Source organism: Lissotriton helveticus, chromosome 4_2 (assembly GCF_964261635.1).
Source record: "Lissotriton helveticus chromosome 4_2, aLisHel1.1, whole genome shotgun sequence".
NCBI classification, from domain to species: domain Eukaryota; kingdom Metazoa; phylum Chordata; class Amphibia; order Caudata; family Salamandridae; genus Lissotriton; species Lissotriton helveticus.
This window is the reverse complement of record NC_136064.1, coordinates 109,126,801-109,142,712: the sequence shown is the minus strand read 5'-3', so window position 1 is coordinate 109,142,712 and position 15,912 is coordinate 109,126,801. Positions and strand designations below refer to the sequence as shown.

Here is a 15,912-nt window from a genome sequence, read left to right as displayed (position 1 = left end):
CACAAGATTCTTCACAGAATGTCTAGCGTTTGTAGCCGCCCACCTCAGAAGGGGAGGCACCCACGTTTTTCCCAATCTAGTCGATTGACTGATGGAGAGCGCACACAGGCAGCATTACCCTGCCACACTCGAGCTTCTATTTCCCTGCTTTACAAGTTGAGATTTACAGTAAATACCACCCTCTCCTTTTTCAACCCTTTGAGATTCAGCCCTTCCCATGGTCTATTCTAAGTACAGTCACTGGCACTGTGTTCCCAAATAAACCAAGACTATTGGCAATCCAGCAGGTACTGCCTCTTTTCTCAGGCCAAAGCAGGACAGTGGTCACAGGTGGAGGAGAGTCACAGGGAAGATCTAGTGTTGGTAAGGACAGGTGCTCATCGCTCTCTGCCCTGATTGAACAGCAACAGACTGTTGCAAGGCAGTCCTTAATGGACCCCATTCCGGAAGTGACTATAACCACGGACGCATCCCTCTGTGGCTGCGGTGGGAGTGGCAACTCCTCAACGTGACAATCCATGGTGTGTGGTCACCTCAGCAACAAGGTCTCCACATTAATTATCTGTATTTTCATCTGGCTCTCAAAACCTTTCAGAACATCCAATGCAAGATAGTACTTTAACATTACCGCCGTGTACTACCTACTGAAATGGGGAGGACACGCTTTTTTTTTTATTCTATTGTTGCAGATTTGTCACTGGGGGATATACCAAGCGGAGTATCTTCTGGAGTGGACAGTGATTTTGCAGACCTGCTCAGCAGGATGTCTCTGCATTTCCTCAAGTGGGAACTCCACCCACAAGTCCTGCTCCTGCAGGTCCGTCACTGGAGTGTTTCACAAATGGATCTCTTCGCAAAATGCCAGAAGTTCACCTCTTGGCTCCCACACCTGCGGTCCATGGGCTGTGCTTTATGGATGAACTGGTCACACTACCATGAACTGCCTACACTACTCCTCCTCTTTTTCTCCTTTCATATGTGTGAAAGAAACTACAGCAAACATCTCTCATTCTCCTTATAGTAGCTCCCACTTAGGCAAGACAACCATGGCTCTCTTCTCTCCCCATGAGAAGCACCCTGACTGGCCGGACCTTCTCACGCAGTGCCAAGGCAAAATAAGAGGCCCAGATCTCCAGCAGGTCACTCTAGGGATTTTGCACCTGAGGTGTTATAGTTGATTTTGCCGCATGAATCCTTTTTGCAGCGTGAATCTTTCTGGATTCACTATGCTGTGCATTATTCCGCGGTCTTGTGGTTGGGTCCGGATTCGTAGTCTTTTCTTTGTTTTTTTTTTTTGTTTTTTGTAGCCCAGGTGGGCGTCGGCGTCACACCCCCTTGGGTGTATTTCCGGTGACGTCGGCATGCTTCCTGCGGAAGCTCCCACTCTTGGGCGCTATCTTCAGATTCTTTTTTTCCGCGGTCGGGTCTGGATCGTTCCCGTTTGGGCTCCAGACATTTTTGGAGAAAGAAGAAAGGAAAAGACAGAAAACACAAGGAGAAGTCATCTGAAGACTCCAGGGGACTTCATCGACGAACAATCAGCAAGGAGAAGGCGTTTTTCATCGAGATCCTCGACGACCGTCGACGAACACGCGACCAGGGAGCCCCTCGACGCTCGATGATGGACAACGCGCCGTTCAAGTTCTGCCGTAACTGCCACCACAAGTACGCGCAGAAGGACCAGCACCCGGTTTGCAACCTTTGCCTACCGGTGGACCTCGAAAGCGGAGACTGCAACGCCTGCTCCGCCTTCGCACCGAAGACCCTTCGTGTGAGGGAGAGACGGAGGGTAGCGCACGCCACCCTGCAAGGGAAGGCCCCGACTCCGTCCCTCTACGAACTGGGGATGTCCTCCGAGGAAGAAGACAACGCTGCCGCCGAAGACGACAGCTACACGGTCATAGAGACCGATTACACGAAGACCTCTGATAAGGTAGGAGACTCTTCGGCCCCCAAGAACCCGAGAGACTCCGAGTCTCGAAAAATCGAGGGCAGGACCCCGAAAGCGCCGACGCCAAAGAAGGCGGCGTCCGCGACTACTCACAGGCCCAGCGGATCCTCCGAGAAGGAGTCCCCGGCGCCGAGAGCTGCTGATCAGCAGAAAACGTCGAAAATCGTACCCGAAAAGGATCGATCGACGCAGAGGGAGAAAGACCCTAAACTAACGACGACGACCAGAGAGCCAAAACCCAGTTTGACGTCGACGTCAAACTTCGACACCGAAAAGCTCGGCACCGAACCAAGCGCCGAAAAGAACGGGTGATCCATCCGACGCGGAACACGCGGCCGAGATAGAGAAGGCGCCTCAAGGCCGAAATGGAAAACATCATGCAGCGGAAGAAAGATTTCGACGCTAAGATGAAAGCCTTCACGATCCCTCACAAGACCAAGCCACCGGTGGTGGAGGTAGTCGAGGAGGAAGACGAGATCGACGAGGTCGCCGAGGAACAAGACCAGGACGTCGAGGTGGTCGACGACCAAGAAGGGTACGAGAATCCCTACGATAGTTACAACTATGGGGAGGAAGAGGACATCAGGACGGACGCAGAGTCGGCACCCTCTGACCTACAGGAGGTAGATTACATAGATGTCGACACCGACAGCCCGGAGGAGGCGGTCGACACATACCCCTCGAGGCCCTCGCCACCGGACGACATCGGGGCCTACAACTCGGTGATAAAATCTGCCGCAGCAGCATTCAAGCTCAAACTCGACGAAGAGAAGCAGAAAGCAGACTTCCTTCTAGAGACATTGCTCCCAACACAAACAAGGAGCCAGTACCTTCCAATGCTCGACAGCGTCTTGGCCCAGGGGAAGGAAGCATTCAGGGAACCCGCAACATGCAAGGCAGTAACTCCCAGAACAGAAAAAGTACAAACATTCCTCAAAGGACCCAGCCTACATCCAGGGCACGGTCTCCGCAGACTCCATTATCACGGCCACAGCAAGGAAGAGGGCTAACGTACCCACTACCTCGGGTCCACCACCGGATAAGGAGAGCAAGAGGATGGATCTGGTGGGCAAAAGGATCGAACGGAATGCCGTGACCCACTGGCGCATGGCTAATTCCAACGCCCTGATAAACAGGCACATGTACCAGATCATGGAGGAGCTGGGGCAGTTGGTGAAGGACCTGCCCCAGGATGCCAGGCAGAAGGCCGAAAAACTGGTTGTAGAAGGGAAGAACGCGGCAAATTCTTGCCTTAAAACGGCCCTAGATGGGGCAGACACCGCCAGCAGGCTCATGATGATGGGTGTCACGGAAAGGAGACACACCTGGCTCAGGATCTCAGGTTTCAAACCGGAGGTGCAACACAGCATCCTGAACACACCGTTCAACGGCAGCACGCTTTTCGGAACAACAGTTGATGAGAAGCTCAGTCAACTAAAAAAGGACAACGAAACAGCAAGGTCCATGGGAGCATTGCAGTTCAGAGGCAACAAAAGGGGCACCCCGTCACGGAGGCCTGGCGGGAGAGGTGGAAACCAGCCAGGTACATCCCACCAGGCTTTCCAGCAGACGCACCAGACAGACTCGCAGGGTCAGCAGAAGCAGCCCTGGCAATACCAACAAAGAGGCCAGTCCTTTCGAGGGAGAGGAAATGGACGTGGACAGAATAGAAGAGGGGGACAGCAGCCCGCCTCTAAGTGACTTAAAAAAACTCTGTGTGCCCGCCCACAGAAAAGATCCCAGGGGGCAGCACGTACAGAGGGGTCAGGACAAGCTAGACATCTACGACCACATAACACCAGTGGGAGGAAGACTAAGATTTTACCTCCAAGAATGGAGAGAAATCACATCAGACAAATGGATGCTCAACATTATCCAATTCGGATACTGCATAGAGTTGGAGGGGAGCCCAACAAGCAGAAAACCAAAAAGAAAAACACTAGCAAGCAAGCAGCTGCAGTGTCTTCAGGAGGAGGCAAAGGAACTCCTGCGGAAGCAGGCCATAGAACGGGTACCCTTCAAGGAAAGAAACACAGGAATATACTCCACGTACTTCCTGGTACCAAAGGTAGACCAGACAATGAGACCCATTCTGGACTTACGGTTCCTGAACAAATTCATAAGAACGCAAAAATTCAAAATGACCTCCCTGCAAGAGGTGCTCCCACAATTGCAGACCGGGGACTTCATGGTCACGATAGACCTCAAGGACGCCTACCTGCACATCCCAATGAACAGAAAGCACAAACACATGCTCACCATTGGAGAAAGCCACTACCAGTTCACGACACTGGCCTTCGGACTAAAATCAGCACCAAGAGTTTTCACAAAGTGCCTCGCAGCAGTCGCAGCGCACCTACGAAGGCAAGGAATACACGTATACCCTTACCTGGACGACTGGCTGGTGAAAGCAAACTCATACCAGAAATGCAAGCAGCACGCACATACAGTGACGAGCACGCTCATAAGCCTGGGGTTCTCCATCCATTGGAAGAAATCATCAATGGAGCCGGAACAAGTCAAGATCTTCCTGGGAGCACAGATCAACACCTTACAGGGCAAGGTGTTCCCCAGCGAGAAGAGGGCGAAGGCGCTGGTGAAGGAAACTCGCCTCTTATGGAAGGGACAAGCTCGGACAGTGAGGACTGCGAGCAAGATCATGGGCATGATGGCATCATGCATCCACCTGGTACCAAATGTACGACTCCACATGAGACCCATTCAAGAATGGCTACAGGAGCAATGGTCACAAGCTACAGGCGGTTGGGAGGATCTAGTGGTTGTAACGCACGCAGTGCAGAAGGAGATGGCATGGTGGACCATGGAGAACATAACAAGGGGAAAGCCTCTAACGCCCCCAACGCCAACAGTGACCATCACCACAGACGCATCCCTGAAGGGATGGGGCGCTCACATGGAGGAGCTCACGGTGAGGGGACTGTGGACGCCAACAGATGCGGCAAAGCACATCAATTACCTAGAACTGAAGACAATCTTCCTTGCACTGAAAGCCTTTCAAACAAGACTGTACAAACACAAGGTGTTGATACAAACAGACAACACCACTGCGATGTTCTACATCAACAAGCAGGGGGGCACACAGTCAGCCCCGCTTTCAACGCTGGCGCAGGAGATCTGGAGATGGGCCATCCCTCTCAAGATAGACCTGCTAGCCATACACCTACCAGGGAAGGACAACATACAGGCCGATTGGCTCAGCAGGCAGACATCGGCATCCCACGAGTGGGAGCTCAATGCTCAGGAGACAAGGTACCTGTTCGACGGATGGGGGACACCATCGGTGGACCTGTTTGCCACATGCCAGAATGCAAAATGCCAAAACTTCGCATCCAGGCAGCCCGAGGAGGGGTCACTGGGGAATGCCCTATGGATAGATTGGTCAAGGACATTTGCTTACGCCTTTCCCCCGATACCACTGATGCACAGAGTGCTGAGCAAGTGCAGAGCGAGCAACATGACACTGATACTGGTCGCACCACAGTGGGCGAGGCAGACATGGTACTCGCAGATCATGGAGATGACACCGGGTGCACCCCACAGATTCAGCAGGAGGAAAGACCTACTCTCCATGCAGAACGGGGAGGTACTACATCCAGAGCCAGAGAGCATGAGCCTAGTAGCGTGGCTCCTGAGGACATAGAGTTCGCACATTTGAGACTGCCAGAAAGCACCCTGAGTGTCCTTCGGGAGGCACGAAGGCCCAGCACTCGAAGTGCTACGTTGCGAAATGGAAAAGATTCACAATATGGTGCAGACAAGAAAGACTTCACAATAAAATGAAGAGGGACTCCACAGTGCTAAGGTACCTGACGCACTTGCTGGAGAAGAACCTTAGCTCATCCTCTTTAAGAGTTCACTTGGCAGCGATAGTCGCCTACACAAGGGGAGAAACGTGCAGGAGTTTCTTCACATCACAGGTGGTGAAGAGATTCCTAGAAGGAGTGAAAAGGATCGCACCACCCAAGCGGGTGCCGCCACCTGCATGGAACTTGAACACCGTCCTAACGGAACTCATGAAAGAGCCCTTTGAACCACTTCACAAGGCCTCCCTAAAGATGCTAACTATGAAAACAGCCTTCCTGGTTGCAATAACGTCCTTACGCAGAGTAAGCGAGCTTCAAGCGCTGACGCTACAAGAACCCTACATACAAATACACAATGATAGAGTTGTGATGAGGACTGACCCACACTTCATGCCGAAGGTGGTATCCAAATTTCACATGAACCAGTCTATACAGATACCGAGTTTTTTCCAAAAACCAACAACTAGCGCAGAGCGAGCTCTGCACACCCTGGACGCCAGAAGGGCAGTCATGCACTACATTGAAAGGACAAAGGGACACAGGAAAACAAAACAGTTCTTTGTGTCATTCGCAAACAGCTTCATGGGGAAAGCAGTAACCAAAAAGACCATTGCACGATGGATCGCACAGACAATTCAACTCTGCCACAAGCGTGCAGGACAAGAGCTGGCAGAGGGGACACGTGCCCACTCCACTAGGAAGAAGGGCGCTACAATAGCCTTCCTGGCTAACACACCCATAGAGGACATATGCCTGGCGGCAACATGGGCTTCGGTGCACACGTTCACGAAGCACTACTGTGTGGATATACAAATGAACAAGGAAGCTCAAGTTGGACAGAAGGTGCTACAGCACATATTCAACACCCAACGCTCATCTTCCACCCAGCCGCCACAGAGATGAGAAACCGCTACAAAATCTATGCACAGCATAGTGAATCCAGAAAGATTCACGCTGCAAAACGAATAGGTTCGAGGCATGTGGGCTGCTAAATTCATATCTATTGCATAGATCGCCGCCTAGTGTTGGGTCCGGATGATTGCACATTGTTGTCCTGGAAGAGTCTTCGAAGTATGACGAGATAGGTGGCTCCTCCCCTGGACTACAGTGCGCATGGGCATCGACTCCATCCCCAGATTGTTTTTTTCCGCCATTGGGTTCAGATGTGATTTCGACGTCTCCTTGTCGGAATCGGAAAAACATACTTCTTTAAGGCCAAAAGGCCTTCGTTAACTGCGTCGGTATTGTTCGCGTACGGTCTCGGCCTTCATCCGACATCGAGGCCCTGTCGTCGCAGCAAGACCCCGACGAGCTTACCATGGAACGAAGTCCGTTCAAGCGCTGCCCCGTGTGTGGATCTAAGTACCTGTGATGTATTCCTATAGGTTCTGAATCGATCCCCCTATTCCTGACCCTATTCTGGTTAAACAAACCAACAAGTTAACTAGCAGTCAGCCCATGAGGCAGAAAACCCCCATGATGCAGATACCGTTATCTGACGCAGTCACACTACGGCACAGGAACGTGTTATCTGATTAGGTCATAATGCTTGCGATCTAATTAGACAAGCGATATTCCTCCAGCCCCTGATAAGGCATACGGAGTTCTCATAACAAATCAAACCTATGACAACCTGGGCAAAACCCTGCGGCCATTGTTTTGATTTCACCGAGAACTTCAGTAAAAGAATGTGCTAACGAGCAAGTCGTATGACATCCTTATTGACGTATCTATGTCCATCCTTACGTCAATCTCGGCACCTTAAAGGTATAAATATTACCGATATTGCCCTATGCAAACACACGCGTGGTGACGAGACGGAGCAGCCATACTTGCCGAAGCGAAGAGCAGAGCAGACCCCGCTGGCGCAGCCCCGCCTTCCTGACGCGCTGAGAGAAGCTGCTTTCTCCTGCCGAGAAATCCAGCACCGGCGTTTCTGGGTAGCCCTCGCAGGCAGCCTGGAATATCGAGACCAGAGACGAGAGATACCATCCCTCATTCAACCTAGATTCCAGGTACAGAACTGAATAACCCCTCACAGAGAATTCTTTAGTTATTCACTTGGCAAAAACAAACTTAACTTACACTGTAACTTTCTATTCCCGCCCACGTATTAGACTTAGGTCAGGTACACGGGGTAGGCGTATTTAGAAACACCAGTTGAGTACGTTTAGTCAAATGTATATGTGTATGTAATATATTTTATTCATTTTAAACATCTTATGGCTTAGAAACCATATCAATGTTTTTACAGTATTATTTTATACTATTGCTTTTAATGTATGCACTTTACTTAACTATAAGTATTGCAATAATATCGATCCATTTCTCTTGTATGAGAAAAGAGACTGATCAATAAATAACACCTTTTTATTGAACACGCCCGTCTCTTCCTTTTCTCTACAATCTGGTGAGACTAAGAATGCACGTACTGACTGAGTAAAATAAATTGCCTTTTGTTCACACGACTCTCGAGATATACTCTTGATTAGGGGAGAGCAAAGTTCTCATGTTCTATGGTTGTCAGAAACTAAATCCCTTCTTGTCTAATCAGGGAAGTTAAGTCCTCCTTGAACATTCGAGAAAGTTTCTAGTGAACTCTGAGCTAAGCTGGCAAACCCAAAACTTTAAGTCTAGTATCGACAGTAGTAGACCTAGTTAACGTCTGGTCTAGGCCTTTACTGCTGTAGGTATTATTCCAATGCGCAGAGCCTATTGGGATGATAGGAACTACACTACATGGCGCCCAACGCGTTTGGAAAGGGCGATAAAACTAACGTAAGACATTTAGAGTAACTCAGTCGTGCTTTCTCATTCAGACCCCTTTTCCCAAATACTCCAAAGACGTCTGGAGTGGGTGAAAGGTTATATCCGCCAGACCTCGCAGGAGGGAACTCCTATGTATGGTTCTTGGTACAAGTCAACGTTGAAGGATACACGGTTCCAAAATATTGTGCATCTAATCTTTGTTTCCATAAGAAACCTGATCTGCAAACAAAAGAAAAAACCTTTTGGACAGTAAAATGTCAGACAATGAGGATGAAAGAGAGGCAGTTAGATTAGCAACTGAACTCGCAGCAGCTGATGCTACCATGCAGGCAGCAGACGAGGATATAATACTCATCCCGGTCATTAAAAGGAAATCTATAACCATAAAACTTATAGAAAATGGACTGACACCTAGAGGTGGTACAGTCATATTCGTAATTGAGGCACACGAATATCGGCAGACAGAGGTATACTATTCATGGATAAATTTTCCAGCAGCAAATCCTGTAACAAAGTACTTCCACTATTACAAAATAGAGGAACCTCCTGAAACGTACACTCCTTTCGAGGAGGTGGAAGTACCACTCAAATTTCAAGAGCATTTGCTCTTATTTGATGGCGCCCTAAAACGCAATAATCACATCACCAGGCTCGGTCCTTTAGGTAGACCAGGAGCAACGTGGCCGGTCCTAGCCGGATACACACCACATCCAGACATCGATGGGATGTCTGCACCAAACCTTTTAACACAGCTAAAACAACTAATAAAAATACACAGACAATTAGTCCAATATGTGATGCGGACTTCAACAATTCAGCCAGCGATTAAACTCCCACAGCTGACCCCTCACCAGGGGAACACAAATAAAATTACACCACAGAACATCCAGTCCTGCCTAGGTAAAGTACCGGCTAAACGGGAACAAATACCATTCTGGCTAGCGCAGAAAATCACCCAAATAGAGGCGGTGTTTCCAGACACCACCCCGCTAGAAAAGCACAGGATTCTGACTATCTGTCTTCCAATGGGAATCGCACCACACATTGAGGACTGTGACACTTGGGGTACAGTCTTTGCTTCCATCTACACAAAAACGCACGGTGTTCCATCCATTTAGGTAATACCAGATGTGCTAAAACAAATTCAAGATGAATATGGTCCTGAACCTGCTTTAACTCTTGGTATGAAATTACTGAAAGACTTCAAGCAGGTCTCGGCTATATTATTAGCCAACATAAAAGGTGAAGCAGCAAACGTGGCGATCCGCCAGAGGTTAAAAGAGACAGATATAGCAGACCAACCAGCTGAAATTGCCAGAATCATAGAAAAATCCTATGAGGAACTAGGTAGAGATAGTTTAGGTGGAATACCAGTAAAACCGCAACTAATTGAAAGTCCTGAAAAAATATTTTTTAAAAATAATTCTACATCACCAAAAAAGAACTGGGATGGAAACAAACAATCCAATCCTAAAGAAAAGAAATTCCAGTCCCGAGGAAGGTCTCCTAGGCGAAGAGAAAAATCTCCGAACCAAAGACACAGGTCACCTCAGAGTGACCCCTCTGAGAAAAGATATAACCTTAGAAATAGGGATAATATTAAAAAGCCTGATAGATATCAAGACATTGATACACGTCCCTCTCAATCTTTTCAGACTTCCTCGCAGAAATCGGAAAGAAGAGGACGATCAGAACAAAGAACCTGTGACCCAGTTCCTGAGGCGGAAGCCGGGAACTGGAGGTACTTTGCAAATTTTAACATTTCCTTTTGTGTGTGGTGTCACAATATTGCTCTTGTGTTGTTAAACAAATACTTTGTACCTCGTAGCGCTCGCTCTCCCTCTTCGCGCACAGCTGATGACAATAGCTGTTGGCGCCATTCTTTGCTCTATCAGCCTGCCGCCGCCATCACCACCGGCGTGCACGCTGACTCCGCCCCCTTCTTAGGCCACACCCCCCTCTGTCTCCCATAAATGTGCCTGTACAGGACGCGCAGCGGACGAGCGCAGCGGGAGCGCCGTTTGCGCGCCGAAGGCGCGCCTAAGGCAAGCCCGTCTGCGCCCGTCCGCGCACGACCGGGCACAGGGCCAGACGCTATGCCGGAACCTGCCACCACTAGGAGACTTTACACCCGGCGAGACCTCCTTAGCCTCAGACCTTCGAAAAATAACATCTGTCATGCCATATATGACCTAAACGTCCCCTTCACTAGCTGTAACATCTGCAAACCTGGAAACCTTCACCTTCCCAGGACGGCCGCTCCACTCCCTGGACTCAAACTAGCGACACTTAACTGTAGATCGCTCCCCAAGCACGCCCTCCTCATAAACCACCTAATTGATGAACACGAGTTGGATATTCTCTTCTTAACCGAAACCTGGATCACCGGTCACTCTAACTCCGACATTGTCTTAGCCCTTCCCCCGGGATATCTCATCATGTCCCAACCTCGCCCTTTAGGTCGAGGTGGTGGTATAGCCATCATCCACCGAGACCACTTCACCTGCCGATCTACTGAGATCCAGAGCAAGGAGTCGGAGAGCTGCTTGTTCACTCTGACGCTCTCGCCAACCTACTCCCTGTCAGGCCTCCTGGTCTACAGACCTCCTGGACATTTCGGCCTCTTCTCTGCCGCCTTATTAGAATCCGTTTCATCCCTGGCCCACCTAACATCCAATTTCCTGATTACAGGCGACCTCAACATCCATTTCAACGATCCTACAGACACGGGGTCGTCTGACTTAATCAGTGAACTCGGCGCCCTCGGCCTCACCCTGATTAACTCAGGAGCCACGCATGTGAAAGGTCATCTACTCGACCCGGTATTCTCGAATATCCCCTCCCTCCAGTTCACCAACTCCCTCCCCCTCCCGTGGACGGACCATTTCTTGGTCTCGACCCATCTCCCAGGAGCCTTTAAAAAACCCCACAACCCCCCTACCTTCACCAAGGACAGATCCTGGGCCAGACTTTCGACGGACAACTGGGCATTGGCGCTTGGCGCTACTACCCCCAGTCTTGCAGCCGACCCCACTACTGGAGACAGCCAGTTTAGAGACTGGATTTCCTCCTCCCTCGACAGCCTCATCCCCATCAAAAATCGGGAGGTGAAAACAAGAACCAAGGGCCATGCCCCCTGGTATAACTCTGACCTTAGAGCGCTCCGCAAAGTGTGCAAGAAGGCCGAGAGAGCATGGAGGAAAGATTGGCTCCATAGTAACAAGGACATCTATTACAACGCGGTACGACAATACAAAACAGCTTTGAAATTAGCTAAATCAACGTTTTACGACAACAGAATAAAAACCGCGACCAACTCAGCCAAAGAATCTTATCAGATAGTTAAAGAACTACTAAATATCCCAACAGCACCCCCCCCCCCCTCACTCCCCCTCCCCCAGACAGAAGCAAGGATCTGGCTAATTACTTCGAGTCTAAAATTCTGCGGATACTGGACTCCCTTCCCACCGTCAGCCCCCCTCCCATCCTGGCTACGGCGGACGAAAACAACAGCCCACAGCTGGAGACTTTCAGGGCAGTTTCCCTCACCGAGGTGACGTCCACGCTAGAGAATATGAAAAGCGGTTCCCCCCTTGACCCAGCCCCGGCTAGATTCTTAAAAAAGGTGTCCTCCGCCATAGCCCCAATCATCAAGGACCTTATCAACTCTTCCCTTGCTGGTGGAACGGTACCCTCCAACTGGAAGAACGCAGTTGTGAAGGCGTTACTGAAAAAGCCCCAACTGAACCCGGACGACATGTCCAATTACAGACCGATCTCACTGCTCCCTTGTATCAGTAAGATGGCTGAAAAACTAGTCAACTCGCAATTATCCCAATTTCTCGAGACAAACAATATCCTGCGCCAATCCCAAACTGGGTTTCGACCTGGCCATGGCACGGACACCGCACTCCTCTCCGTCATCGAGGAGGCAAGGTGTATCCTAGACTCAGGGGGATCAGTGGCAGTGATCCTCCTGGACCTTAGCGCCGCCTTTGATACGGTGGATCATCGTGTCCTTCTACACCGCCTGACCAAGGCAGGTATTGTGGGTACGGCGCGAGCATGGATCGAATCCTTTCTTTCTCATCGATCCTTCCAGGTGTGGGACGGCAACTCCCGGTCAGAACCTCTTCCACTGAAGAATGGAGTTCCCCAGGGGTCGTCGCTCAGCCCCACCCTGTTTAATGTCTATATGGCTCCCCTGGAAGACGTAGTGGCCCCCTACGGTATAAAAATAATTAATTACGCTGACGATACCCAACTTGTTGTATCCCTGTCTCACCTGGATAACCATCCTGACAGCCTGCTGCACTGTCTCCAGGACATCCATACCTGGATGTGTGACTCGGCCTTGAAGCTGAACGGCGCAAAGACCGAGATCATGCTCCTGGGCAATAAATGGACGACCTTCCCACCCACATCTTGGCCCGACACCTTCGGCGAAATCCCCTCTCCTAGAAAGGAAATCAAGACACTAGGAGTTTGGCTGGAACCTGACCTTACCATGAAAACGCAGGCAGCCAAGACAGCAGGTGCCTGCTTCGGTCTCCTGCGGTCCGTACGTAAGATCCTACCCCTTCTTCCCATTCCATCCAGGAAATTACTTGTCCAGGGTCTGGTCTTGGCCCGGCTCGATTACAGCAATGCCATATATCTGGGGGCCCCTGAATACACCTTGGCCAAACTCCAACGTACCCAGAACGCGGCGGCCAGGCTCATTATGAACCTTCCCCCCAGAGCGTCGGCCAAGTCTGCCCTCAAAGCCCTACACTGGCTTCCAGTCCGCCAGAGAGTAGAGTTCAAGGCCCTATGTACCTCCCACAAGCTCATCAACGGAGTTGGCCCTGCCGCGCTTAAACACATGGTCACCCCCTACAAAGCCTCAAGACCCCTTCGCTCCGACGCCGAACACCTTGCTACGGTGCCTAAATTTAGGAAGGCCCGCACCGGCGGTCGCCGCTTCTCGGTCAAAGCCTCCACAGCGTGGAACTCACTCCCTCTCAGTCTTCGCCTGGAACCCTCCCACATGGTGTTCCGCAGGAAACTTAAAACCCTCCTTTTCCCTAAATAAAGCACCCCCTACCCCCTACCCCCCTTTGTATCCTCACAGGTTGAATAGCGCGGGGATGCCTACGGGTCACCAGGCGCTTTAGAAATCGCAAAATAATAATAATAAAGAGAAGAGCACACCAAGTCCAAAGACAAGGAACCTGCTCAGCTAAAAAAGAAATTACAATTTCCAAAAAAGAAGGTAGCCAGTATCAAGGTAGTTAACAATGCCGAGAATACTGAGGACACAACTGAAAAACGGAGAATGGGCTCAGACAATGCTAGACAGCGCAGCAGAAGTGAGCATAGCTCGCAAAGTCCTTATGAATCATCTGGAGACAGTGGACACGAATGAATATCTTCAAGTGGAAACTGCGGACACCAGAGTTAGCAAACCTCACAAAATATACGAAATAACATTGCGTATAGAGGGAGATAAGACTAGGAAAATAAGGGGACTATTTTGGGATAATCTCTCCAAGGGCTATGATATCCTTCTAGCTGAAAAAGACTGGCCACCAGAGTTTGTCAGGGAGTGCCCTCATGGCGAAGAAGTAATTATGCCTGCCTTCTCAAATCATATCCCAATTCATAAAAAATACACACTTGCCAGAAAGTGGGCAGTAGCTCTAGCTCCTGCTTTATATAAAAATCAGGTAGGATGGGATGAGGATTCTCCTCCTCACAAAATCCAGTTAAAATCACAACCTACTGCACAAAGGCAGTACCCAATTAAGCAAGAAGCTAAAAAACAGGTAAATGAAATACTAGATCAGCTAGAATACCAGGGGGTGATTGAAACTTGCACCTCACAAATGAACAACCCTTTGTTTCCGGTCTCCAAACCAGACAATTCATATCGTCTAGTTTTGGATTACCGACACCTTAACACATGTTGCAAAACTTTTGCAGTGCAAAACTCACATAGTGCTGCACTAATGAATAACATAGTGCGCAAAAAATACAAAACAACATTAGACATCTCTAATGGATTCTTTTGTCAAAACATAGCACCAGAGAGCAGATATTTAACGGCAATCTCAATAAATGGCACTCAAAAACAATTCTGTCGGTTAGCCCAGGGGTACAAGAACAGCCCGGGAGTATTCTCAGCGAGAGTAACAGAATTACTACAAATATATGATGATGAAGCATTATCTTATGTCGATGACATTTACTTAACAGATGATGACTTGGAGACTCACTTGAAAAGAGTGAACACCATAATACTTGGGTTCGCTGCAGAGGGTTATAAATTCAACTATCCAGAATTGCCCATCTGACAGTCCTGTTCTTAGGATATGAATTATCAAGTGAAGGCAAAAGCCTGGCTGACAATTTCCTAGAGAAATGTGCCGTAATCCAAGCACCTAGAACACTAAAAAACCTACAGTCGATTCTAGGCTTCCTAAATTTCGGAAGAACATACATTGCAAATTACGCAGAAAGGGTCAAACCCCTATATGATCTGATAAAACCAGATTTTAAAAGATCCAATTGGACTCAAATACACACAGAAATTTTGAGATCCCTACAAACAGACATGCTAATTAAAACAAAATTAGAAACACGTGATAACACACGCAATCTTGTGATTCGAGTCATCCCAGGGAGATGCGGATTCACATACCTGACCTCTAATGAGGGAGAAAAGGTACCAATTGCATTCAAATCACACTTGTACACAGAAGCTGAACAGAAATTCAGCAACAAAGAAAAAATTGTTCATGCAGTTCAAACCGCAATAGCTAGAGAAAAAGATCAAGCGGACGGTAGACATATCACAGTCAGAACAGCAGAATCAGCCTTTGAGGCACTAACAACACCGTGTAATTTACCAACAACAACATTGAATCCGGAATGGATACAATGGGTGAATTCAATCACAACGGACAAAGTGTACTACTACTTTGATCCAGAACTAGAAGAATTAAAAAATCTAGAATATGAAAAAACATATCCTCTGCCAATCGATATTCTGCCTTTACGACATTACGCCTGTGTAATTTATACAGACGGACATGCTCAACCCCCCGTTTGGGGCGAACAGGCATACAACCCCACATGTGGGATTACAAAAGAAGTGTGGCGCGGAGGTAAACTAAAACCTCTATTAACAAAAACACACTCAGTAGAAACTAATTCAGAACAACAAACTGAAATATTAGCTTTGAAAATGGCGCTAGATAATGCGGATCGCGAATTCCCGACACTTATAGTGTCAGATTCATATTACTGCGTCAAATCATATAACAAGGATTTGCAGACATGGATTCGAAACGGTTACAAAGATGACACAGATGCACCAATAAAGCA

The 15,912-nt window shown here is 48.9% G+C and overlaps 1 protein-coding gene across 6 annotated transcripts in view; it reads left to right on the top strand.

The window, feature by feature from the left end:
- ZMYM3 (zinc finger MYM-type containing 3) overlaps positions 1 to 15,912 on the top strand; it is a 451,345-nt gene that overhangs the window by 172,715 nt on the left and 262,718 nt on the right. The gene's annotated exons all lie outside the window — the stretch shown is intronic.